The sequence below is a fragment of the Spinacia oleracea genome, chromosome 1 (assembly GCF_020520425.1).
Source record: "Spinacia oleracea cultivar Varoflay chromosome 1, BTI_SOV_V1, whole genome shotgun sequence".
Taxonomy (NCBI): domain Eukaryota; kingdom Viridiplantae; phylum Streptophyta; class Magnoliopsida; order Caryophyllales; family Amaranthaceae; genus Spinacia; species Spinacia oleracea.
In genome coordinates, this window is record NC_079487.1 from 74,019,475 (window position 1) to 74,045,544 (window position 26,070).

Consider the following 26,070-nt stretch of genomic DNA (forward strand, 5'->3'; position numbering starts at 1 on the left):
CCAGCATGGCCGCGTACCAGCGCTGCTGGGCTGAGCCAACGCGCGCGCGCACAGCGCCCCTCGTGGGCTGCTTATGCGTGTGTGTTGTTGTGTTCATGCAAGCCTCGAATCCTTAGTCGCTTAGGATTTGTCTAGTTAGATTGTTTTCCTAAATTCACTAGAGTTAGTCGTTTAACTAAACACTAAAAACAAAGGTTTAATTTAAGTCTAATTCTAATTGAATTAGTAAATTGAATCCTAGTGGATTTCTAAGTCCGATAATTCCACCCTATAAATAGGTGATAAATAATCACAATTTATACATCATGTTCTCAAGTATTCATATAGTTTTAAGATTAAACTAAGCTTAATAATTTGCCAAATAATTAAGTACGAATAACATTAAAACCTTATACTATATTCTAGTTAATTGAATCTAAGGCGGATCCGAACGTGCTGTGGACTATCTACGGAGGGACGACACTTGGAGTCCTAAACTTGTTCTTGTTCGGTTCGGGAGCAGGTAGGGAAGGCACGCGTCACATGTATGTATCCTAGATTATGTTAATTGACTGTGTGACAATTAATTTGGATTCCTGGCTTTATGGTTTTTCCGCATGAAATATATGTTTTATATTTGTCATAACCTAACATTGGTATCACGAGCCTCTAATTGATTCCATAATCAATTATAGTTAACATGGTTAAATTTTATAAATTTGCAATGAATTAAAGGGGTGATTAATTTCGTTGATTGTAATTAATTGCAAATTCGTGCGATTATTTAATTATAAGTTCGCAGGATTTTCGGCAGTTTAGTCAATAATGGTCGGAATCGTATAATTTTATAGTGAATTTCGCATGTAAACGATGTTTTAAAATTTTGACTAAAATCAAAGATTTGATGCCGAATCCAGAATTCCCAAATTCGAAGCCTAGCTATGACTTTTCGGAGGTTTTAGTCTTTCGAACGCAAAATTTATAATTTTTAGGATGTTAAATTAAATATTTGCGAATCTTGTATGTAAATCTTGAATATATGACCTACTGTATATGTTTAACAATTTTAATGCCTAAACTTGTCAATTATACAACCGAATTTGTAATTGTAATTAATTTGTTGAAATTCGAATAATTTAGAATTTGATTTGATTTTCATAATTAATTAGCAATTTAATTAGGAACCTATGATTAAAAACCACCATAAAATTTGTTAAAATTAAAAAGTTTTAAAATTTTATGACCTAGATTTGAATCCGTGAAAATAAATATAATCGGAAATTAATTTGAATAATAAATTTTCGATTTTTCGCCCAAAATTTATGAAATTAATATGATTTATTAATTCGTCAATAAATTTAAATAATAAAAGTTTTAATTTTTATGAAATCCGTTCACGAATTTTGCACGCACGAAGCAATGGACGCTAAGTGCTACCCTTAAGGGGTGTTGTATAGTGCGGGTATGCGACGACGAGCAAGGGAGCTCGTCGCCCATGCGGTACGATGCAACGAGCAAAGCCGTAGCACACGCGCACATGGCAGCAGCCCTGCTATGCGCTATGTGCTACGTGCACGAGGGCGGAGGGGCGAGGAGCAAGGCAGCGAGCACATACACACCGCGTGCGCGGGAACCGATGGCTGGCTCGTCCAGCAGTGTTGCCCAGCCCATCGAGGGAAGCCTCGACACAGTGGGCGAGCGGGATGCGCGCAAGCATGGCTTGCTCGGCTTGCTGCATTTGCCCGTGGCTTCTCGTAGCTTGCGATACGATTAGTCGAGCGGCCCATGGGGCGCTGCTGCTACGTGGACTCGATGAGGCATGGGCGCGAGCCCATGGCCTTGTCTTGGCCCAATTGGTTCGTTTTAATTTTGATTTTTCGGTTGAAAACGATTTTAATTAAATTTAAATTCGTAATTAAATTTTTTCTCGGAATTAAATTTTGAATAATTTAATTATTATAAATTTATTTATACTAACTAAAATTAAAACCTTGATTAAATTTAAATTAATTAATTTAATCAACTGAAAATAAATTAAAGGATTTAAATAATATTTTATATGAGCTTTAAATTTTAATTAAATTTGTAGGTTTCCGGTTGGACTAGGAAATACAATTTTATGTTTATAATTCGTAAAGCATGTAAATTTCTTGGTTTTAGTGGGAGCGTTTTAGTCATAAACTCTTGATTAGGTCTACATTCCTTTAAGGTTAAAACAACTCAATTAAAATTAATTAGGATTGAATAATTTGTAGATTATTTGAAGCCTTGATTAATTGATGCAAATATTTATGTGATGCAAATATTTATGTGATGCATAATATGTTCTACTAACCAGCTATGTGGGCCATTCATTGATAAATGAATGGGTGAATGGTATATTGTATATGTACTGTTTTGCAGGTTATGGAAAGTGACTAGTATGGCCCAAATAGGATAGAAAATATGGTCTGCGTACCATTAATTTGAATGTAAAATTGGTCTAATGCACCAAATTTTTTTATTTAAATATGGTCTGCGTACCATCAAATAGTTGTAATTAGTTTAAAATTATAGCTTATCCTATTTGAAGAAAATGGCGCCTCCTATGGTGAAATTCAAGACGGAGTTTCCAATCCATTTTCAAGACGGAGTTTGAAGTTGAAGCTTCAAGATGAAGTCGGGCCATACTAGATAACATTTATATCTTATGCATGCTTTAAGTTATTTATTGCTTTAAATATGTCTTAATTATGCATGAGATTGTGGCTTGATTATGTTGCATGATTAAGGATTTTAGTTCACTTAAAATCTAACCAACATAGTAAGAGCCTTAAGTTCCAAACTTTAAAAATTGAGTTAAAAGGTGCCATGCCAAAATAACACTTACTTAGATAACCTTTACATCAATCTTAGTAGTAGTTTTCCGCCATAGCGAGGTGTTACTTATTGATCCTAAAGGGGTAAGGTACACAAATCATTGTGAGTACATGTTAGTTTTGGTGAAACTCAACGATATAAGTAAGGAGTCCTTTTATGTCGTGGCAAACCAGATAGGGTTACCTAATAAGACCTTAGACGTACCTATTAACCAAGAGTAGTTTCTAGACTATTAGCAAAGGCTTTGCTTACCTAAAATATTTTAGAATTGAGTCTAAATATATAATGTGTTTAATTCTTCAATGATTTAATGATCTTGGAATCATTTTATTCACACCTGCCGGAACACATAGCTTGAATAAAATGCTTAATAAATATTGAATTGTGCATGCATGCTAGAATTTAAGTTTTTTAAGAGAAACTGTGAATGGTTATTTTTTTTGTTTATTCTTTTTCAATTGTAGTTTTAACTATGGCAAACAACCATTCTTTTAACATCCGATCAATTCTCGAAAAGGAGAAGTTGAGCGGGAAAAACTTCCTTGACTGGCAAAGGAACTTGCAAATAGTTCTTATGCAGGAAGAAAAGGAGCATGTCTTGGAAGAGGCGATGCCCGAAGCCGCTGGCGACGGGGTCACCCAGGCAGCCCTCAATCGTTGGATTGAAGCCAACAAGGATGTAAAATGTCAAATGCTTGCAACCATGAGTGCAGATCTACATAAAACGTTCATCAACTTAGATGCTTTCACGATCATCAATGAGTTAAAGAACATGTTTATGTCGCTCTTAGCTTAGGATTTTAGTTCATTTTATTAGCTTTTTATTATTATTTTCGCTTAGTTTTATCGTTTTTAGTTCATTTATCGCATTTTTGCATTAATCGTTACATTTTCTCGTCTTGCGCATATTTTAGTCGTTTTTGCCCTAAATATGCCTTTTGCGCGCATTCTCGTTGCGTAAGGTTCGTTTTGAGTATTAACGTGTTAATATTGTGTCATTATGCTTGTCGACGAGTTATATGCTTCACGATTTGCAAAAAAACGATAAACGAATTAATAATAATGTTTCGATTTTTAATAACGTGCTTTGCGATTTAATAATGCTTTACGGCACCTTGCTCTTGTGTGTGTGCAGGCAGCAACACTCGAACTACCTCAGATCAGTGCAGAAACAGTCCACTTACAGCAGCTATGCACGAGCATAAGCACAGCACGCAGCAGAACAGAAGCAGCCACAGCAGTGGCACGCAAACAAGGAAATGACAGCAGCTGTTCATTTGCCTTTGCAGCAGCCAAGCCCATGCTTTGCAGCAGCCTTAGTGCTCGCTTTGAGAGCATTGACAGGAGCTCTACACAACCACAGCAAGGCAGCAAAGCAGTGCGGCAATACAGCAGCAATCGCACAGCACATCAATGCAGCAAGAAGCGCAGCAGCACGCGCAGAACCAGAAATGAGTAGCCTGTGAGATCGAGTGTTGCCCTGTGCGCTCGAGTCCTTGTTGTGCGATCGAGTGCAACAGCTTGTGTGGTCGGACAAGACTGGAAATCTCAGGCAGAAGCTCCTAAAATTGTTGTGCGACCGAATGATGGGTTTTGTGCGACCGCACAGAATCTGTGCGACCAAACGTACCCTCAATTCGATCGAATGTTGCTGCGGGCTGCTATTATAAATACGAAATCGCAGCATTTTATTCATTAGGGTTAATTAGGCTTTCATTTACGTAACTTTCTAATTTTCTAATTTTAGAATTCTCTCTCTAGAAATAGTTTAGGGCTTAGATTAGAGATTAGGATTAAGGATTCTTAGCCTCAAATTCTTGATTCTAAATTCAATTCAATAGCTATTTTTCAGATTTCTTTCCTTTTGCTTTGAGATTTGTTCTTCATTTTGTTCTTCAAGTTTGATGCTAATTCTTCAATTCAAGGTATAATTCTAATTTTCTTTTTGATTTTTTCTTTAATTCTTTAATTGCTTCATTAATTTCGTTTATGCTTTGATTTCATGCTAGAATTCTAGAATTAGTTTCATGCTTTGAATTTCATTGATTTTTCCCCAATTTTTGTAGTTTGAATTTTCTGAATTTTATTGTTTCAATTAGCTTCATTAGTTCAATTAGTTTCATGATTAGGATTAATATTAGTTTAATGTTGATGTTAATCATGCTAATTGAGTAGTTTAGTCTAGAGGTTAGGGATGAAGCTTTGGCATTGAATTTGGGGAATTTTAGGGAAAATTCATGATTGATGTTGTGATTAAATGTGATTTAGTGATAGGATTTTCCATGACCAATTGAGTAGTAGTTGCAAATGCTAATTGATTGGATTAGATTGGAATGTATTATTTAGGTTTGGCAAGACATTGTGGGCCTAATTCATGCAAGTGAATGATAGTTCCTATTATATGCAAGCTTATCTAGTTTAGGACTATGCGAAAGCTTTCCATAGGCTAAGTTGCTTCGCGTGCTCTATCCGAGAGGTGGCGAGCACGTCAATAGTTTTCATTCCCCTAATTTTTATGTCATTGCATATTCATGAATGTCTTGAACTTGTTATTTCTTTGATTCGATTTCTATTGCCGATTCCCGAAATCTCTAGAGTTTCTTTATTTGTTTGCATTTCTAGATTTCATTAGTTTAATTCAAAAACTCAAATTCCATCCGAACTAGCTTGTGAACGCATAGATTGATAAGTCAAACATATCCATTCCTATGGGACGATCCCTATACTTGCCGCTATAGTCAATATAGCCGGTAGTTTAGGTGTTTTATAAATTTTGTTTGGTGAGGTGATTTTCTATTCAACGACGGAAAAACGCCCTATCAACATGTTCCAAGATCTGGCTCTCGTCGAAAGATTCGAGACTCATAGGCAAATTCTTGAGACCAAGCTTAAGAAAGGCGAGCCCGTAAGTCCACATGTTCTCAAAATGATTGGACTCATTGAGAATATGAGTCGGCTGGATCAGCAGTTCTCTCAGGAAATGGATGTAGACACCATCCTCCATTCTCTTCATAGCGGGTATGATCAGTTCAAGCTGAACTACAGTATGAATAATCTGGACAAAAAGCTCATTGAGCTTCACGGTATACTGAAGACCGCTGAAAAGACGCTCAAAAGTGATAAGCAAGATGTGCTTATGGTGCGTGGGGGCAAGTTCAAGAAATCTGGTAAGAAGAGGAATGCTAAGAAAGGTGGCAAGAAGGCCAGCCCGACTAAGCAAGCTGACGGCACCAAGTCTGAAAAGAAGAAGGTGAGCCAACCCACTTCTGAATCAGAATGCTTCTACTGCAAGAAGAATGGGCATTGGAAGAGAGATTGATTGAAGCTTAAGGAATATCAGAAGAACGGAACAGTCGTTCCATCTTCAGGTATTTTAGTTATAGACTGTATACATGCTAATTCAACTTCTTGGGTATTAGATACAGGTTGTGGCTCACACTTATGTTCCAATTCGCAGGGACTAAGAAGTAGAAGGTTAAGCAAGGGTGAAGTCGACCTACGAGTGGGAAATGGAGCACGGATTGCTGCATTAGCTGTAGGAACTTATTATTTGTCGTTGCCCTCTGGGCTAGTTTTGGAACTGGAATAATGTTTCCATGTTCCAAGTCTTATTAAAAACATCATTTATGTTTCTTGTTTAGATGCTAAGGGATTTTCCTTTTTAATAAAAGACAATAGTTGCTCGTTTTATTTTAAAGAGATGTTTTATGGATCTGCTAGATTAGTCAATGGACTTTATTTATTAGATCACGACAAACAAGTTTATAACATAAATACCAAAAAGGCCAAAAAGAATTATTCAGATCTCACCTATCTGTGGCATTGTCGATTAGGCCATATTAACATAAAACGCATAGAAAGACTTCAAAAGGAAGGAATTCTAGAACCATTTGACTTAGAGGATTATGGTAAGTGCGAATCATGTTTACTTGGCAAAATGACAAAGCAACCTTTCTCTAAAGTTGGAGAAAGAGCAACTGAACTATTGGGTTTAATCCATACAGATGTATGTGGACCAATGAGTACAAATGCTAGAGGTGGTTTCAGCTACTTTATCACTTTCACTGATGACTTCAGTGGATATGATTATGTCTACCTAATGAAGCATAAGTCTGAATCCTTTGAAAAATTCAAGGAATTTCTGAGTGAAGTAGAGAATCAGTTAGGAAAGAAGATTGAGGCACTGCGGTCTGATAGAGGCGGTGAATATCTGAGCTATGAATTTGATGACCATCAGAAAGAATGTGGAATCCTATCAGAATTGACTCCTCCCGGAACACCTCAATGGAACGGTTTGTAAGAACGGAGGAATAGAACCTTGCTAGACATGGTTAGATCAATGATGGGTCAGACTGAACTTCCAATAGAATTTCGGAGACATGCACTAAACACAGCTGCACTCACTATAAATATAGCTCCGCCTAAAGCTGTCGAAAAGACTCCATATGAGTTATGGTTTGGAAAGCCTCCAAATGTGTCTTTTCTGAAGATTTGGGGTTGTGAATTATACGTCAAACGATTAATTTCAGACAAACTTCAACCAAAATATGACAAATGTATCCTTGTGGGCTATCCAAATGAAACAAAGGGGTATTACTTCTACAATACATCTGAGAACAAGGTGTTTGTTGCTCGAGATGGTATCTTTATGGAAAGAGATCACATTTCCAAAATGACAAGTGGGAGAAAAGTAGACCTCGGAGAAATTCGAGTCGAACAACAAACTCTAGAGAATTCTCAAGATGACATTCAGGATGAAACTCAGAGATCTTTAGAAGTATCTGGTGAGAATCAAGAACCATCTAGAAATGTAACCCCGCGTAGATCGCAGAGATATAGGTCTCAACCGGAAAGGTACTTAGGTATTTTGACGAACGAGAGCTATGAAGCTATATTTCTTGAAAGTGATGAACCTGCGACATACAAACAAGCTATGACGAGCCCTAGCTCCAAGCAATGGCAAGAAGCCATGCAATCTGAATTAGACTCCATGTCTGAAAACAAAGTTTAGGATTTGGTCGATTTGTCAGATGGCTACCAAGCCAAAGGAAGAAAATGGCTTTTGAAACTGAAAAAGGACAAGGATGGGAAACTAGAAGTTTTCAAAGCTAGATTGGTTGCGAAAGGTTACAGGCAAGTCCATGGTGTGGATTACGATGAAACCTTTTCACCAGTTGCAATTCTAAAGTCTATTCGGATAATGTTAGCAATCGCTACATATTAAGATTACGAAGTATGGCAAATGGATGTCAAAACCGCTTTCTTAAATGGTGTTTTAACAGAAACTGTGTTTATGACACCGCCTGAAGGTTTTGAGGATCCAAAGAATGCTAAAAAGTTATGCAAGCTAAAGAAATCAATCTACGGATTGAAGCAGGCATCTAGGAGTTGGAATATACGTTTTGATGAAGCAGTCAGTGACTTTGGATTCGTCAAGAACGCAGACGAATCTTGTGTATACAAGAAGGTCAGTGGGAGAAAAATTGCTTTTCTAGTATATATTATATGTCGACGACATATTACTTATCGGAAATGACATTCCTATGTTGAACTCTGTCAAGATTTGGCTTGGGAAATGTTTTTCGATGAAGGATCTAGGAGAAGCACAGTACATACTGGGCATCAAGATTTACAGAGATAGATCTAAAAAGATGATTGGACTTAGTCAAAGCACTTATATCAATAAGGTGCTTGAAAGGTTCAATATGGAAGCCTCCAAGCGAGGCTACCTACCCATGTCTCATGGAATGACTCTATGCAAGACTCAGTGCCCAAAAACATCAGATGAGCGTAGACGAATGAGTGGGATTCCATATGCATCATTGATTGGTTCAATAATGTATGCTATAATATGTACACTCCCGGATGTTGCATATGCACTCAGTGCTACGAGCAGATACCAGTCCGACCCAGGTTAGGCACATTGGACTACTGCCAAGAATATTCTGAAGTACCTGAAAAGGCACAAAGGTGACTTCCTGGTCTATGGTGGAGATGATGAATTAATTGTTAAAGTCTATACGGACGCAAGTTTCCAAACCGACAAGGATGATTTCAGATCACAGTCTGGGTTTGTCTTCTGCCTCAACGGAGGTGAAGTAATTTAGAAAAGTGCTAAGAAAAGCACCATTGCGGATTCTCCAACTGAAGCGGAGTACATTGCTGCACATGAAGAAGAAAAGGAAGCTATTTGGCAAAGGAAGTTCATAGGTGAACTTGGTGTAGTCCCCTCCATTAAAGGATCAATAGCTCTATATTGTGATAATAACGGAGCTATTGCACAGGCAAAGGAGCCTAGACACCACCAGAGAGTCAAGCATGTACTTCGTAGATTTCACCTTCTACAAGAGTTCGTTGAAAGAAAAGAAGTCGAGATAAGCAAGATTGGAACTGACGACAACATCTCAGATCCATTAACTAAACCTCTGCCGCAAGCGAAGCACAACTCGCACACTGTGGCTATGGGAATCAAGCATGTTGGAGAATGGCTTTGATGTCCTTATTTAATGTTTTAAAGTTTTAGAGTTTAATACTTTGTAAAACGTTATTGGTTAACCATTCATATAAATGAATAGAATTCATTTTTCCATTTAATTTATGGTTTATTAAATGATGAGTCCCTTCAATTTGACGATATATTCAAGATAGACTGTCATGACCAGTCATGTGACTAAGAAATGTCTATCAAGTGAACTTGAATGTCAAAAGTTGAAAATGGTCCCTGGTCGGAGTTTTCTATAAAGATGGACGCATAGAAAACGATAGACGACTAGAATGCAAGATGACTAGTAGTTCTGTTTCTTGAACTATGTGGACATGGCAATGTCGCAATCATTTGCATAGATACTTAGTTTGGGAAGACTAGTATCGGACAGACCTATGAAACTTTACTGTAAGAGATGAAAATCTGTCATAAGTAAATTTCATTAAAATTATTAGACACTAAACCTCAATACCTGAGTGATTTGAGATTACTTGTTTGAGAACTGCTTACTTTGACGTTGTCAACCGTCGCACCGTAAAAGGAGGCTATAACGGAAACGCTCGAGTAATCACCTATCAAACGAAGTCTAATCTCAAGATCGTGAGATTGGGATTGTCCTCCCATAAATCGGGATGAGATGCTGAAAGTTGTACAAGGTCACTCGGAGAGCTAGAAACTATAAAATGCATGGTCGTGCTCAGATGAATCATAGGCTATGATTATCTGTTTATTTGATCAGTTGAACTCTGAAACCGAGAAATACCTCTGGAAATAATAAGGATGACAACTCTTACCTTATGTTCACGAGAAAGCATCAAGCGACAAAGGAATTAGGAAATGCACACTTGTCCCTAAGGACCAGTAGGAGACTGAAGGAAATAATGCCCTTGGTCCAAGTATGCATTCAATGCTAAGTCTAATAAATGCGTTTCAGTATTAATTAATTATTCAAGTTAATAATTCAGTGAGATCAAGTGAGTTGTATGCCTAGCTAGAGGCCGCTTCAGTTCAAGTGGAATTAATAATATTAATCCACAGCTTACTCTTGACTGAACCCGTAGGGTCACACAAATAGTACGTGAACGGATCAAGTATTTAAGTGAATTAAATACTCCATTTATGGATATTCGGAATCGACGGATCTCGGTTCTAGTGGGAGCTGAAATCGTCAAAAGGCAAATTATGAATACTCCGGAAACGATGATATTGCCGGAAACGGAAATATGGATCGTATCGGAAATATAAATATTATACAAGTCGTAGATGTTGCCGGAAACGGAAACATGGTACATATCGGAAAATATTATTGGAAATTGAAATATTGCCGCAATAAGAAATATTGCCGGAAACGGAAATATTGTCGGAATCGGAAATATTATCGGAATCGGGAAATAAATCCAGAATCGGAAGTATTAAATATTTGTTCGAAACGGAAAATAATTCCGGAATCGGAAATATTAAATATTGCTCAAATCGGAAATGAATTCCGGAATCGGAAAATTAATCGGAAGCGCGTCGTACGAAATAAACATCGGACGAGCTTGCTAGACGCAAGGCCCAGCACGAAGCCAGGCCTGCGCCTAGCGAAGCTCGGGCGCAGCAAGGCAAGCACCGCAAGGCCCAGCCAAGCAACACGCAAGGCCAAGCCCAGCGAGGCCAGCAGGCTGGCATGCCCAAAGCGTGGGTTGCAGCGCTGCTGGGCCGAGTTCTCCGTGCGCGCTCGCGCCTAGCGCCCTTCGTGGGTTGTGCTTGTGTGTGCGTCGAGTTCGTGCATGCCTCAAATCCTTAAGCATTTAGAATTAGTTCGATTAAATATTATTTTCCTAAAACTACTAGAGTTAGTTGTTGAATTAAACACTAACTTAATAGATTTAATTGGAATCTAATTCTAATAAGATTAGGTTAATTAAATCCTAGTAGGTTTCTAGTTCCAATAATCCTACCCTATAAATAGGTGATGGCAATCACAATTTATAACACATCAAAAAGTATTCATAAAGATTTAAGTTAAAAACTAGAGTTAATAATTTGCCACAAATTATAATCGAATAAACATAAAACCTTAGGCTAAATTCTAGTTAATTGAATCTAAGGCGGATCCGAACGTGTTGTGGACTATCTACGGAGGGACTACACTTGGAGTCCTAAACTTGTTCTTGTTCGGTTTGGGAGAATCTAGGGAGGGCACGCTACAAATGTATGCATCCTAAATTATGCTAATTGTTATGTGGCAATTAATTTGGATTCCTGGCTTTATAGTTTTTCCGCATGAAATATATGTTTTATATTTGTAATAACCTAACACCAAAGTCACTGACTGCTTCATCAAAACGTATATTCCATCTCCTTGATGCTTGCTTTAATCCATAAATGGATTTCTTAAGCTTGCATACCTTTTTAGCATTCTTTGAATCGTCAAAACCCTCAGGTTGTGACATAAACGCAATTTTTGTTAAAAACCCTTTTAAGAAAGCGGTTTTAACATCCATTTTCCATATTTCATAATCGTAATATGCAGCGATTATCCGAATAGACTTTAGCATTGCAACTGGTGAAAAAGTTTCATCGTAATCCACACTGTGGACTTGGTTGTATCCTTTTGCAACCAATCTAGCTTTGAAAACTTCTAGTTTCCCGTCCTGTAGCAACCATGTGAATCAAGCATGTTGGAGAATGACTTTGATTTTCTAAGTTTTGTTTTAGAATATCTGTTAGATCTGTGTTTTAAACCAATTGGTTTAACCATTTCATATTTATGAAATTCTTTATTTCATATTCATTTATTTTTGGTTTAGTATTAAATGAAAAGTCCAAGTGATTCAAAACATTCAAATGGGATGTCAAGATGGATTCTTCGACAAAGAAACACCCATAAGTGAACTTGAATATTGATACAAAGGATCCCTAATTCAGGTCATTGAAAGGTGGACGACCAATGACTAATGAAGATTAGATTGCAAGTAAATTTATAGTTCGGTTTCTTGAACTAGATTGACTGGATGTAAAAATCTTTTGCATAGATACTTATTGGATCTTGTATCGGATTGACCATGAGAACACTTTAAGAGATTAAATTCATGTCATAAGCAGTTCTCCTTAATGATGATTAGAACCATTCCTCATAACATGAGTAATTATGATTGCTCGTTTGAAGATTAGTTCGCTCTAATGCTCGCTAAACGTCGCACCGTAAAAGGAGGCTATAAAAGCAGTTATTGCGTGTACAGTGTACTATGAATCAAAGTGAGTGTTTATAGATTGCAAGAATGGATTTTCCTCCTATATTTGATAGGAAATGGTGTTGTTGTGTAACAAGGCCTCTCGGAGAGTTAGATACTGTGAAAATGCATGGCCGTGCTCAGAATGGTTCAGGTTTAACCTTCTGTAAAAGTTTAACAGTTGAACTCAGAAATCCGAGAAACACTTCTGGACCTAATAAGGATGGATTGGATCTTACCTTATGTTTAGCAAGTAACACTAAGAGACAAGGAATGTGAATGCATACTTGTTTGAATGACAAGTGGGAGAATGAAGGAAATATGTCCTTCACCCAATGTGCATTAGTCTAATACCAAGGTTCAGACTAATTACGAACAATTAATTCAGTGAGATCAATTGATCGGAACATCTAGCTGGAGCAACGCTTTCGATCAGTGAGTTCTAATCTATATTAGGCTCACAGCTTACTCTTGACTTGACCTATAAGGTCACACCAATGGCATGTAACAGATCATCGGATTAAATGAATCAGAAATTCATTTAATAGCTTTTCAGGAATTAGTTCGGAAAAACATAAATATACGATATGACGTTGGATCGGAATCGTATATCGTATCGCGAATATTCGTAAGCTAGACGAAACGAATAATCGTATCATACGACGGTGATTCGTCAAGTACTATACGATAAATAATAGTCGTAAGGCATTGGTCGCGGATACGAGCAAGACGAGGCTGCCGGCCCATCTAGCCAAGCGCGCAAGAGCGCAAGGCCCAACAAGCCAGCAGCGAGAGCAAGCCCGTAAGGCTGCGGTTGGGCGCCTGCGGACAGCAGCGCTGGCAGCAAGCAAGCAACGAGGCCCACGGCTGCGTTTCCTTGTGCGCGCTGCTTTGTGGGCTTGTGCGTGTAGCTGGCCGGTTGAGGCCTTGTGCCTTGGCCGGTCATGTTATAACCTTAGGGTTATAACACTCCACCTCTCCTAATGTTTTTCCACACAACACACAACTAATTCTACGTACATCAGTTTTAACCTAATCAAAGAGAAACCCTAATTCTCTCTTTGCCTCCGTTCAAAATTTTCTTCCCTAAAAGATAAAATATCTTGAGTGACGTCTAAGCTACAAATCTCAAGACGGATCTAAACGTGTCGGTGAACCAAGTAGAGGAACAACATTCGTGTTCGTGATTCGTAGAACTAGGGAAAACACGCTACGAATGTAAGTTTTCTTAATTTGTACTTTATACATGGTTCCTAGCTTTAGGGATTATTCCGTTGTGTTAATATGTATTTAACTGTATCCCCCTACAAAATCCTACATCTAAATCAAGAGCCCCAGCAACCCCAGTAGAAGGGTGACACATGTACAAAACCGACTAGCAAAGTCAATTCAATCTAGACTATCCAATGTCTATATAAAGCACTCCTAAAATCCCTAGTGGTGACACAAACTCGGCCAGGGATCCCTATTCAAAGGAGTACTCAGAGTCTACACCAACGCCTAGGCTATCCATGCCTAAATAGTCCTTTAAGTCTATAACAACTCCTAGGCTATCCATACCTACCTTGTTAGGTTATGATACATATGAAAAACATAAATCATGCGGAAAAACCTTAATGCCAGGAAACATATTATTTACACATAATCAGTTAGCATAATTCAGAGGCATACACTTTGTAGCGTGCCCTCCCTAGCTGTGCCCGAACCGAACAAGAACAAGTCTTTAGGACTCCAAGTGTCGTCCCTCCGTAGATAGTCCACAGCACGTCCGGATCCGCCTTAAGATTGACCAACTAGAATCGCCCTTAAGGTACTATAATTTTCGGCTAATTATGGGCAAGAATGTGACAGATTTTTCTGCTCAAAAATCACTGTTTTATTGTATAAATACTTGTTGAAAAACTCGTGTATAAATTTATGACCCTAGGCATATATTTATAGAACCATGGAAAGGATTTCGAATCCTGTTAGAATACTAATTAATTAATTAGAATGCTATTAGAACTCTAAATAATCAATTTAATCTTTTAGGATTAGGATTTAATCAATGCACGAATTCCGATAGCTTTAGGATTCGTATAGCACGTACACACGCACCGCACGAGCACGGCACGCCCATGCGCAAGCCTCGCGGCCCACGTTGTGCGCACGGCGCACAGGCCCACTGCCCGCAGCCCTTTTGCGTGCGCGCGCCAAGCCTTGGCTGGGCCTAGCCTTGCGCTGGGCCTGGTCGAGCCCTTGGCGTGTTTGCTTGATGCGTGTGGCTTGCTAGGCGACGGCCTGGCTTCGTGTTGGGCCTTCGTCTAGCAAGCCTCGTCCGATGCTAATTCGTACGATACGCTTCCGATTAAATTCCCGATTCCGGAATTCATTTCCGATACGAACAATATTTAACATTTTCGATTCCGGAATTAATTTCCGTTTCGAACAAATATTTAATATTTCCGTTTCCGGAATTATTTTCCGATTCCGATAATATTTCAGATTCTGACAATATTTCCGTTTCCGGCAATATTTCCGATTCCGGCAATATTTCCATTTCCGATAATATTTTCCGATACGTACCACGTTTCCGTTTCCGGCAACATCTACGACTTGGATAATATTTATATTTCTGATAAGATTCATATTTCCGTTTCCGGAAATATCATCATTTCCGGAATACTCATTTACTTGCCTTTGACGATCTTAGCTCCCACTGAAACCAAGATCCGTCGATTCCGAATATCCATAGATGGAGTATTTAATGCCATTAAATACTTGATCCGTTTACGTACTATTTGTGTGACCCTACGGGTTCAGTCAAGAGTAAGTTGTGGATTAATATCATTAATTCCACTTGAACTGAAGCGGCCTCTAGCTAGGCATTCATCTCACTTGATCTCACTGAATTATTAACTTGTTAATTAATACTGAACCGCATTTATTAAACTTAATATTAAATGCATACTTGGACCAAGGGAATTATTTCCTTCAGAATCCCACTTGTCCTTAGGGACAAGTGTGCATTTCCTAATTCCTTTGTCGCTAATCGGTTCGCCATTCGATTTTGATATTCGAAAACAACCATAAAAGTCGCTAAAAGAAACGTACATTTTAAATTGCTCATTTTCTCTCATTTCCGTGAATCGTTCTTGGATTCATTACCAATCGAGGAAATTTACTATTACCTTTCTAAAAGGATTTACTGCAGTGAAAGATATTTAATTATAAACAATAATTAAAACATACATTGAAGCATGCAAAGTTTAAACATTTATCATGAATAATAACTTGAAAATTAAAGCAATCATGCAATTCAAACAAGTTATTAGCATTTTATTCGAATTTATTGTTCTGGCAGGTGTGAATAAAATGATTCCAAGACCCTAAAAACCATTGAATAATTAAGCACATTATGTATTTTGACTCAATTCTAAAATCTTTTAAGCCTTTTGCTAATAGTCCAGAAACTACTCTTGGTTGATAGGTACGTCTAAGAACTTATTAGGTAAACCTATCGATTTTGCCACGACATAAAAGGACTACTTACTTATATCGTTGAGTTTCACCAAAACTAACATGTACTCACAGTTATTTGTTTACCTTACCCCTTTAGGATCAATAAGTAACACCTCGCTGAGCGTAAAACTATTACTAGATTGATGTAAAGGTTATCCAAGTAAGTGTTATTTTGGCATGGCACCTTTTAACTCAATTTTTAAACTTTGGAACTTAAGGCTCTTACTATGTTGGTTAGATTTTAAGTGAACTAAAATCCTTAATCATGCAACATAATCAAGCCACAATCTCATGCATATTTAAGACATATTTAAAAGCAATAAATAACTTAAAGCATGCATTGAAGGAAATAATGCCCTTGGTCCAAGTATGCATTCTATGATAAGTCTAATAAATGCGGTTCAGTATTAATTAACAAGTTAATAATTCAGTGAGATCAAGTGAGCTGAATGCCTAGCTAGAGGCCGCTTCAGTTCAAGTGGAATTAATGATATTATTCCACAGCTTACTCTTGACTGAACCCGTAGGGTCACACAAATAGTACGTAAACGGATCAAGTATTTAATGGCATTAAATACTCCATCTATGAATATTCGGAATCAACGGATCTTGGTTTCAGTGGGAGCTGAGATCGTCACAGGCAAGAAATGAATACTCCGGAAACGATGATATTGCCGGAAACGGAAATATGGATCGTATCGGAAATATAAATATTATACAAGTCGTAGATGTTGCCGGAAACGGAAACATGGTACGTATCGGAAAATATTATCGGAAATGGAAATATTGCCAGAATCGGAAATATTGCCGGAAACGGAAATATTGTCAGAATCGGAAATATTATCGGAATCGGAAAATAATTCCGGAAACGGAAATATTAAATATTTGTTCGAAACGGAAATTAATTCCGGAATCGAAAATATTAAATATTGTTCGTATCGGAAATGAATTCCGAAATCGAAAATTTAATCGGAAGCGTATCGTACGAATAAGCATCGGACGAGGCCTGACGGACGAGGGCCCAGCACGAAGCCAGGCCATCGCCCAGCAAGCCAAGCGCGCCACACGAACAGCCAAAGCCACGCCAGGCCCAGCGCAAGGCCAGGCCCAGCAGGCCGTGGCAGCGCGCACAGCGCGCGCAGCGCGCGCAGGTGCTTGCGTGGGCTTGTAGCTCGCGTAGGCCTCGCTGCGTGGGCTGCTGCTCGCACGCACGCGCATGGGCGGCCCATCGTGGCTGCCGTGTGTGTGTGCGTAAGTGTTTGTGTTCATGCACGATTCCTAAAACGTGCAGAGTTCGGTTAATGATTAAATTCCTAATTCTATTTGATAAATTAATTAATTAGAGTTCTTGTAGGATTCTAGGTTTAATTAATTTGTATCTAAATAGGATTCCAATTCCCTTTCCATACCCCTATAAATATGTGGCCTGGGTTCACAATTTATAACGAGTTTTCAAGTATTCAAAGTGAGTTTTGAGAGAAAAATTCAGCCACATTCCTTGCTCAAAAGTGCCGAAAATTCTAGTACCTTAAGGGCGATTCTAGTTGGTCAATCTTAAGGCGGATCCGGACGTGCTGTGGACTATCTACGGAGGGACGACACTTGGAGTCCTAAAGACTTGTTCTTGCTCGGTTCGGGCGTAGCTAGGGAGGGCACGCAACAAAGAGTATGCATCTAAATTATGCTATATGATTATGTGTAAATAATATGTATTCCTGGGTTAATGGTTGTTTCCGCATGATTTATGTAATATCATATGTATCATAACCTAACAGTGGTATCACGAGCCCCTTATTATTTTCATAATCTAATTTGCATGAACATGGTTAAATATTACAAATTTGCAAGAATTAAAAGGGGTGATTAATTTTCGTAATTGTTAATTAATTGCAAATTGCGTTTATTTAATTATACGTACGCAGTTTTTCGGCAGTTTCTTCGTTACTCATCCAAATCGAGTGATTTTTGTGTCAATTCCGCATGTAAAAGGCATTTTAAAATTTTGACAAAAACAGTATTTTTCTGCCGAACCCAGAATTCTCAAATTCGAAGCCTAACTATGACTTTTCGAAGGTTTTAGTTTTTCGAATGCAAAATTTCGTAAATTTAAGATGTTAAATTAAATATTTGCGATTCTTGTTGATAAATCTTGAATTTTTGATTGACCTACTGTATATGTTTAACAAGTTTGAATGCCTAGCCTTGTTAATTATGCAATCTAATTTGTAATTATGATTAATTTGTTGAAAATTAGAATAATTTAGAATTAATTTGATTTTCATAATTAATTATAATTTAATTAGAAACCTATGATTAAAAACCACCATAAAAATTGTAAATTTATGATAAATTTTAAATTTTTATGACCTAGACTTGAATCCATAACAATCGGAAATCAATTGAATAATAAATTTTCGATTTTTCGCCCTAAAATTATGAAATTAATATTATTTATTAATTTGTCATTAATTTTAAATATAAATTTTAAATTTTTATGCGATTCGTTCATATAACTTGCACGCACAAACCAATGGACGCTTCGTGTTACCCTTAAGGGGTGTTGTATAGTGCGGGCATGCGACGACGAGCAAGGAAGCTCGTCGCCCGTGCGGCACGAATGCAATGAGCAAGGGCATAGTGCACGAGCACAAGGCAGCAGCCCTGCCTTGTGTCGTGGGCCACGAGCTATGAACAAATGGGCATGGGCGAAAGGCAAGCCAAGGCAGTCGCGTGTGGGCAGCAAGCGAGCTGCGCCACAACGCGCACTGCCTCGCGCAAGAGCGCGCAGCCTCGCGCGCAGCGAGCGCAAGCTCGCGTGCCACGAGCGCTGCACCCAGCGTTGCTCGCGCGCACAGCGAGCGATGTCGCTCGCCCAGCGAGCGATGTCGCGCGCACAGCGAGCGATGGCTCGCGCGCATAGCGAGCGGTGGAGCGCGCGCAGCGAGCGCTGGCGAGCGCGCATTGCGAGCGATGGCTCGCGTGCGACGAGCGCTGGCGCGCGCGCAGCGAGCACCACAGCGTGTGATGGCTTGCGATGGAGATGCAGCAGCTATGCGACGAGCGCATGGGTTGCGCGCACATGGCCAGCGATGGCTGTGTGCGTGCGGCCCATGGGCGTGCAATGCGTAGGGTGTTTGCGTTACGATTAGATCGTTTTGAATGTTTAATTTGAAAATTTCAGTTCACGTAATTTGAATTAATTTTAAAATTAATAATTTAAATTATTTTCTTGGATTTTAATTTTGAATATTGTAATTATAATAAATTTTATTTATTCTAATTATTTTACTAAAATTAAAATCATGAATTAATTTAAATACGACTGAAATTAAATTAAACTTTTTGGATTCAATTATAAATTCATATGAGCTTTAAATTTTAATTAAATTTGAATGTTTCCGGTTAGACTAGAAATACATTTTTATGTTTAAAATTAGTAAAGCATATAAATTTATTGGTTTAAGTGGGAGCGCTTTTTAGTCATAAACTCTTGATTAGGTCTACAAATCCTTAAGGTTAAAACAACTTGATTAGAATTAATAAGGACTGAATAATTGGTAGATTATTGGTGCCCTTGATTAATTGCTGCAAATGTTTACGTGATGCATAATGTGTTTTACTAACCAGCTATGTGAGCCATTCATGATAATGAATGGGTGAATGGTATATATTGTATATGTACTGTTTTGCAGGTTATGAAGTGACTAGTATGGCCCAAATAGGATAGAAAATATGGTCTGCGTACCATTAATTTGAATGTAATTGGTCTAAAGTACCAAAGTTATTTTTCAATTCAAATATGGTCTGCGTACCATCAAATACTTGTAATTAGTTATAGCTTATCCTATTTGAAAAAAATGGTGCCTCCCACGGAGATTTTCAAGATGGACTTTGAAGTCAAAGCTTCAAGATGAAGTCGGGCCATACTAGATCACATTTATCTTATGCATGTTTTAAGTTATTTATTGCTTTTAAATATGTCTTAAAATGCATGAGATCAAAAGCTTGATTATGTTGCATGATTAAGGATTTTAGTTCACTTAAAATCTAACCAACATAGTAAGAGCCTTAAGTACCAAACTTAAAAATTGAGTTAAAAGGTGCCATGCCAAAATATACACTTGCTTGGATATCCTTTACATCAATCTAGTAATAGTTTTCGCTCAGCGAGGTGTTACTTATTGGTCCTAAAGGGGCAAGGTACACAAATAATTGTGAGTACATGTTAGTTTTGGTGAAACTCAACGATATAAGTAAGGAGTCCTTTTATGTCGTGGCAAAATCGATAGGTTTACCTAATAAGTTCTTAGACGTACCTATCAACCAAGAATAGTTTCTAGACTATTAGCAAAAGTCTTTTGCTTACCTAAGATGTTCTAGGATTAAGTCGACAAACTGTGCTTAGTTCTTCAATGATTTTAGGATCTTGGAATCATTTTATTCACACCTGCCGGAACACATAACTTGAATAAAATGCTTAATAAACATTGAATTATGCATGTATGCTAGAATTTAAGTTTATTAAGAGAAACTGTGAATGGTTATTTATTTGTTTATTCTTTTCAATTGTAGTTTTAATATGGCAAACAACAATCAAAACATCATCATGGGTTCTGAGCTTATGGTCAAGCTGAACCTGACAAATTTTCTTGAATGGGAAGCTAAGCTAGTTGAAATAGTCAAACTCAATGGACTTGAGTATGTACTGTCACATCCCATGCCAAGCTACTATGCCAGAGACATGACCCCTGAGAGATTTTACGCCTGGGATGCGGATCTCAAAAAGGTTATGAGTCTCATGCTGAACAATATCCCTGATGATTGGGCAAAAAGGTTTGTAGCCTATGAACCTTTTACGCTCATCAAGAATCTGAGGGATATCTGTCGTGGAAGTACGGAGGACAGGGACCTGAACGTCCATGAGTTGATTGAATCAATGTCTGGTCTAAAGGTTAGTTCTCCCAACAGGTGTTATAGGATTGAGGTCCAAGAAACACATGTTCAGCTCCTTCGCACTAAACAGAGGGTAGGCGTCCCACTGAGGTTCCATGTGGATCTTATGTGTTCATATTTTGATCGCCTAAGTCTACTAGGAACACCAATAAGCGAAAGGATGGCAGTCTCTGTCTTGCTCAATTCACTACACAGTGGGTTTGGTCGCTTCAAGCAACTATACCTAAGTGAACCAAGAGAAGAAACAGTTGCAGAATTTGTTCACCTTGTCAGAAAGGCTGAAATAATACTGGACTGTGAAGCCAAAGATTTACTCAAGGCTAGAAAGAGACCATTCAAGAAAGGTGGAAAGTCCAAGGGCAATGCTAAATCAAAGCAGGACAAGTCCACATCAAGCTGTCTTTATTGTGATGGAATAGGCCATTACAAAAGAGAATGTCCAAAGCTAAAGGAAGATCAGAAGAACGGAACAGTCGTTCCATCTTCAGGTATTTTCGTTATAGACTGTATACTTGCTAATTCAACTTCTTGGGTATTAGATACAGGTTGTGGCTCACACTTATGTTCCAATCCACAGGGACTAAGAAGAAGTAGAAAGTTAAGCAAGGGTGAAGTCGACCTACGAGTGGGAAATGGAGCACCGATTGCTGCATTAGCTGTAGGAACTTACTATTTGTCGTTGCCCTCCGGGCTAGTTTTGGAACTGGAAGAATGTTTCCATGTTCCAAGTCTTACTAAAAACATCATTTCAGTTTCTTGCTTAGATGCTAAGGGATTTTCCTTTTTAATAAAAGACAATAGTTGTTCGTTTTATTTTAAAGAGATGTTTTATGGATCTGCTAGATTAGTCAATGGACTTTATTTATTAGATCACGACAAACAAGTATATAACATAAATACCAAAAAGGCCAAAAAGTATGATTCAGATCTCACCTATCTGTGGCATTGTCGATTAGGCCATATAAACTTGAAACGCTTAGAAAGACTTCAAAAGGAAGGAATTCTAGAACCATTTGACTTAGAGGATTATGGTAAATGCGAATCATGTTTACTTGGCAAAATGACAAAGCAACCTTTCTCTAAAGTTGGAGAAAGAGCAAGTGAACTGTTGGGTTTAATCCATACAGATGTATGTGGACCAATGAGTACAAATGCTAGAGGTGGTTTCAGCTACTTTATCACTTTCACTGATGACTTCAGTAGGTATGGTTATGTCTACCTAATGAAGCATAAGTCTGAATCCTTTGACAAATTCAAGGAATTTCAGAGTGAAGTAGAGAATCAATTAGGCAAGAAGATTAAGGCACTGCGGTCTGATAGAGGCGGTGAATATCTGAGCTATGAATTTGATGACCATCTGAAAGAATGTGGAATTCTATCAGAATTGACTCCTCCTGGAACACCACAATGGAACGGTGTGTCGGAACGGAGGAATAGAACCTTGCTAGACATGGTCAGGTCAATGATGGGTCAGGCCGAACTTTCATTAGAATTTTGGGGACATGCACTAAACACAGCTGCACTCACTATAAATAGAGCTCCGTCTAAAGCTGTCGAAAAGACTCCATACGAATTATGGTTTGGAAAGCCTCCAAATGTGTCTTTTCTTAAGATTTGGGTATGTGAAGTATACGTCAAACGATTAATTTCAGACAAACTGCAATGCTAAAGTCTATTCGGATAATGTTAGCAATCGCTACATATTACGACTACGAAATATGGCAGATGGATGTCAAAACCGCTTTCTTAAACGGCGTTTTAACAGAAACTGTGTTTATGACACAGCCTGAAGGTTTTGAGGATCCAAAGAATGCTAAAAAGGTATGCAAGCTAAAGAAATCAATCTACGGATTGAAGCAGGCATCCAGGAGCTGGAATATACGTTTTGATGAAGCAGTCAGTGACTTTGGTTTCATCAAGAACGCAGACGAATCTTGTGTATACAAGAAGGTCAGTGGGAGCAAAATTGCTTTCCTAGTATTATATGTCGACGACATATTACTTATCGGAAATGACATTCCTATGTTGAACTCTGTCAAGATTTGGCTTGGGAAATGTTTTTCGATGAAGGATCTAGGAGAAGCACAGTACATATTGGGCATCAAGATTTACAGAGATAGATCTAAAAGGATGATTGGACTTAGTCAAAGCACTTATATCAATAAGGTGCTTGATAGGTTCAAGATGGCGGACTCCAAGCGAGGCTACCTACCCATGTCTCATGGAATGACTCTAAGCAAGACTCAGTGCCCAAAAACACTTGATGAGCGTAGACGAATGAATGGGATTCCATATGCATCATTGATTGGTTCAATAATGTATGCTATGATATGTACACGCCCGGATGTTGCGTACGCACTCAGTGCTACGAGCAGATACCAGTCAGACCCAGGAGAGGCGCATTGGACTGCTGCCAAGAACATTCTGAAGTACCTGAAAAGGCACAAAGATGACTTCCTGGTCTATGGTGGAGATGATGAATTAATTGTTAAAGGCTATACGGACGCAAGTTTCCAAACCGACAAAGATGATTTCAGATCACAGTCTGGGTTTGTCTTCTGCCTCAACGGAGGAGCAGTAAGCTGGAAAAGTGCTAAGCAAAGCACCATTGCGGATTCTACAACTGAAGCGGAGTACATTGCTGCACATGAAGCAGCAAAGGAAGCTATATGGCTAAGGAAGTTCATAGGTGAACTTGGTGTAGTCCCCTCCATTAAAGGACCAATAGCCCTGTATTGTGACAATAACGGAGCTATTGCACAGGCAAAAGAGCCTAGACACCACCAGAGAGTCAAGCATGTACTTCGTAGATTTCACCTTCTACGAGAGTTCGTTGAAAGAAAAGAAGTCGAGATAAGCAAAATTGGAACTGATGACAACATATCAGATCCACTAACTAAACCTCTGCCGCAAGCGAAGCACAACTCGCACACTGCAGCTATGGGAATCAAGCATATTGGAGAATGGCTTTGATGTCTCTATTTAATGTTTTTAAGTTTTAGAGTTTAAATCATTGTAAAACATTATTGGTTAATCATTCACAATAAATGAAAAGAATTCATTTTTCCATTTAATTTGTGGTTTATTAAATGATGAGTCCCTTCAATTTGACAATATATTCAAGATAGACTGTCAGGACCAGTCCTGTGACTAAGAAATGTCTATCAAGTGAACTTGAATGTCAAAGGTTGAAAATGGTCCCTAGTCGGAGTTTTCTATAAAATTGGACGCATAGAAAACGTTAGACGATTAGAATGCAAGATGACTAGTAGTTCTGTTTCTTGAACTATGTGGACATGGCAATGTCATAATCATTTGCATAGATACTTACTTTGGGAAGATTAGTATCGGACAAGACCTATGAAACTTTACTGTAAGAGATGAAAGTCTATCATAAGTAAATTTCATTAAATTATTAGACACTAAATCCTCAATACCTGAGTGATTTGAGATTACTTGTTTGAGAACTGGTTGCTTTGACGTTGACCAACCGTCGCACCGTAAAAGGAGGCTATAAAGGCAACGCTCAGGTAATCACCTATCAAACGAAGTCTAATCTCAAGATCGCAAGATTGGGATTGTCCTCCCATAAATCGGGATGAGATGCTTAAAAGTTGTACAAGGCCACTCGGAGAGCTAGAAACTGTGAAATGCATGGCCGTGCTCGGATGAATCATAGGCTATGATTATCTGTTTATTTGATCAGTTGAACTCTGAAACCGAGGAACACCTCTGGACATAATAAGGATGACAACTCTTACCTTATGTTCAAGAGCAAGCATCGAGCGACAAAGGAATTAGGAAATGCACACTTGTCCCTAAGGACAAGTGGGAGACTGAAGGAAATAATGCCCTTGGTCCAAGTATGCATTCTATGATAAGTCTAATAAATGCGGTTCAGTATTAATTAACAAGTTAATAATTCAGTGAGATCAAGTGAGCTGAATGCCTAGCTAGAGGCCGCTTCAGTTCAAGTGGAATTAATGATATTATTCCACAGCTTACTCTTGACTGAACCCGTAGGGTCACACAAATAGTACGTAAACGGATCAAGTATTTAATGGCATTAAATACTCCATCTATGAATATTCGGAATCAACGGATCTTGGTTTCAGTGGGAGCTGAGATCGTCACAGGCAAGAAATGAATACTCCGGAAACGATGATATTGCCGGAAACGGAAATATGGATCGTATCGGAAATATAAATATTATCCAAGTCGTAGATGTTGCCGGAAACGGAAACATGGTACGTATCGGAAAATATTATCGGAAATGGAAATATTGCCAGAATCGGAAATATTGCCGGAAACGGAAATATTGTCAGAATCGGAAATATTATCGGAATCGGAAAATAATTCCGGAAACGGAAATATTAAATATTTGTTCGAAACGGAAATTAATTCCGGAATCGAAAATATTAAATATTGTTCGTATCGGAAATGAATTCCGGAATCGAAAATTTAATCGGAAGCGTATCGTACGAATAAGCATCGGACGAGGCCTGCCGGACGAGGGCCCAGCACGAAGCCAGGCCATCGCCCAGCAAGCCAAGCGCGCCACACGAACAGCCAAAGCCACGCCAGGCCCAGCGCAAGGCCAGGCCCAGCAGGCCGTGGCAGCGCGCACAGCGCACGCAGCGCGCGCAGGTGCTTGCGTGGGCTTGTAGCTCGCGTAGGCCTCGCTGCGTGGGCTGCTGCTCGCACGCACGCGCATGGGCGGCCCATCGTGGCTGCCGTGTGTGTGTGCGTAAGTGTTTGTGTTCATGCACGATTCCTAAAACGTGCAGAGTTCGGTTAATGATTAAATTCCTAATTCTATTTGATAAATTAATTAATTAGAGTTCTTGTAGGATTCTAGGTTTAATTAATTTGTATCTGAATAGGATTCCAATTCCCTTTCCATACCCCTATAAATATGTGGCCTGGGTTCACAATTTATAACGAGTTTTCAAGTATTCAAAGTGAGTTTTGAGAGAAAAATTCAGCCACATTCCTTGCTCAAAAGTGCCGAAAATTCTAGTACCTTAAGGGCGATTCTAGTTGGTCAATCTTAAGGCGGATCCGGACGTGCTGTGG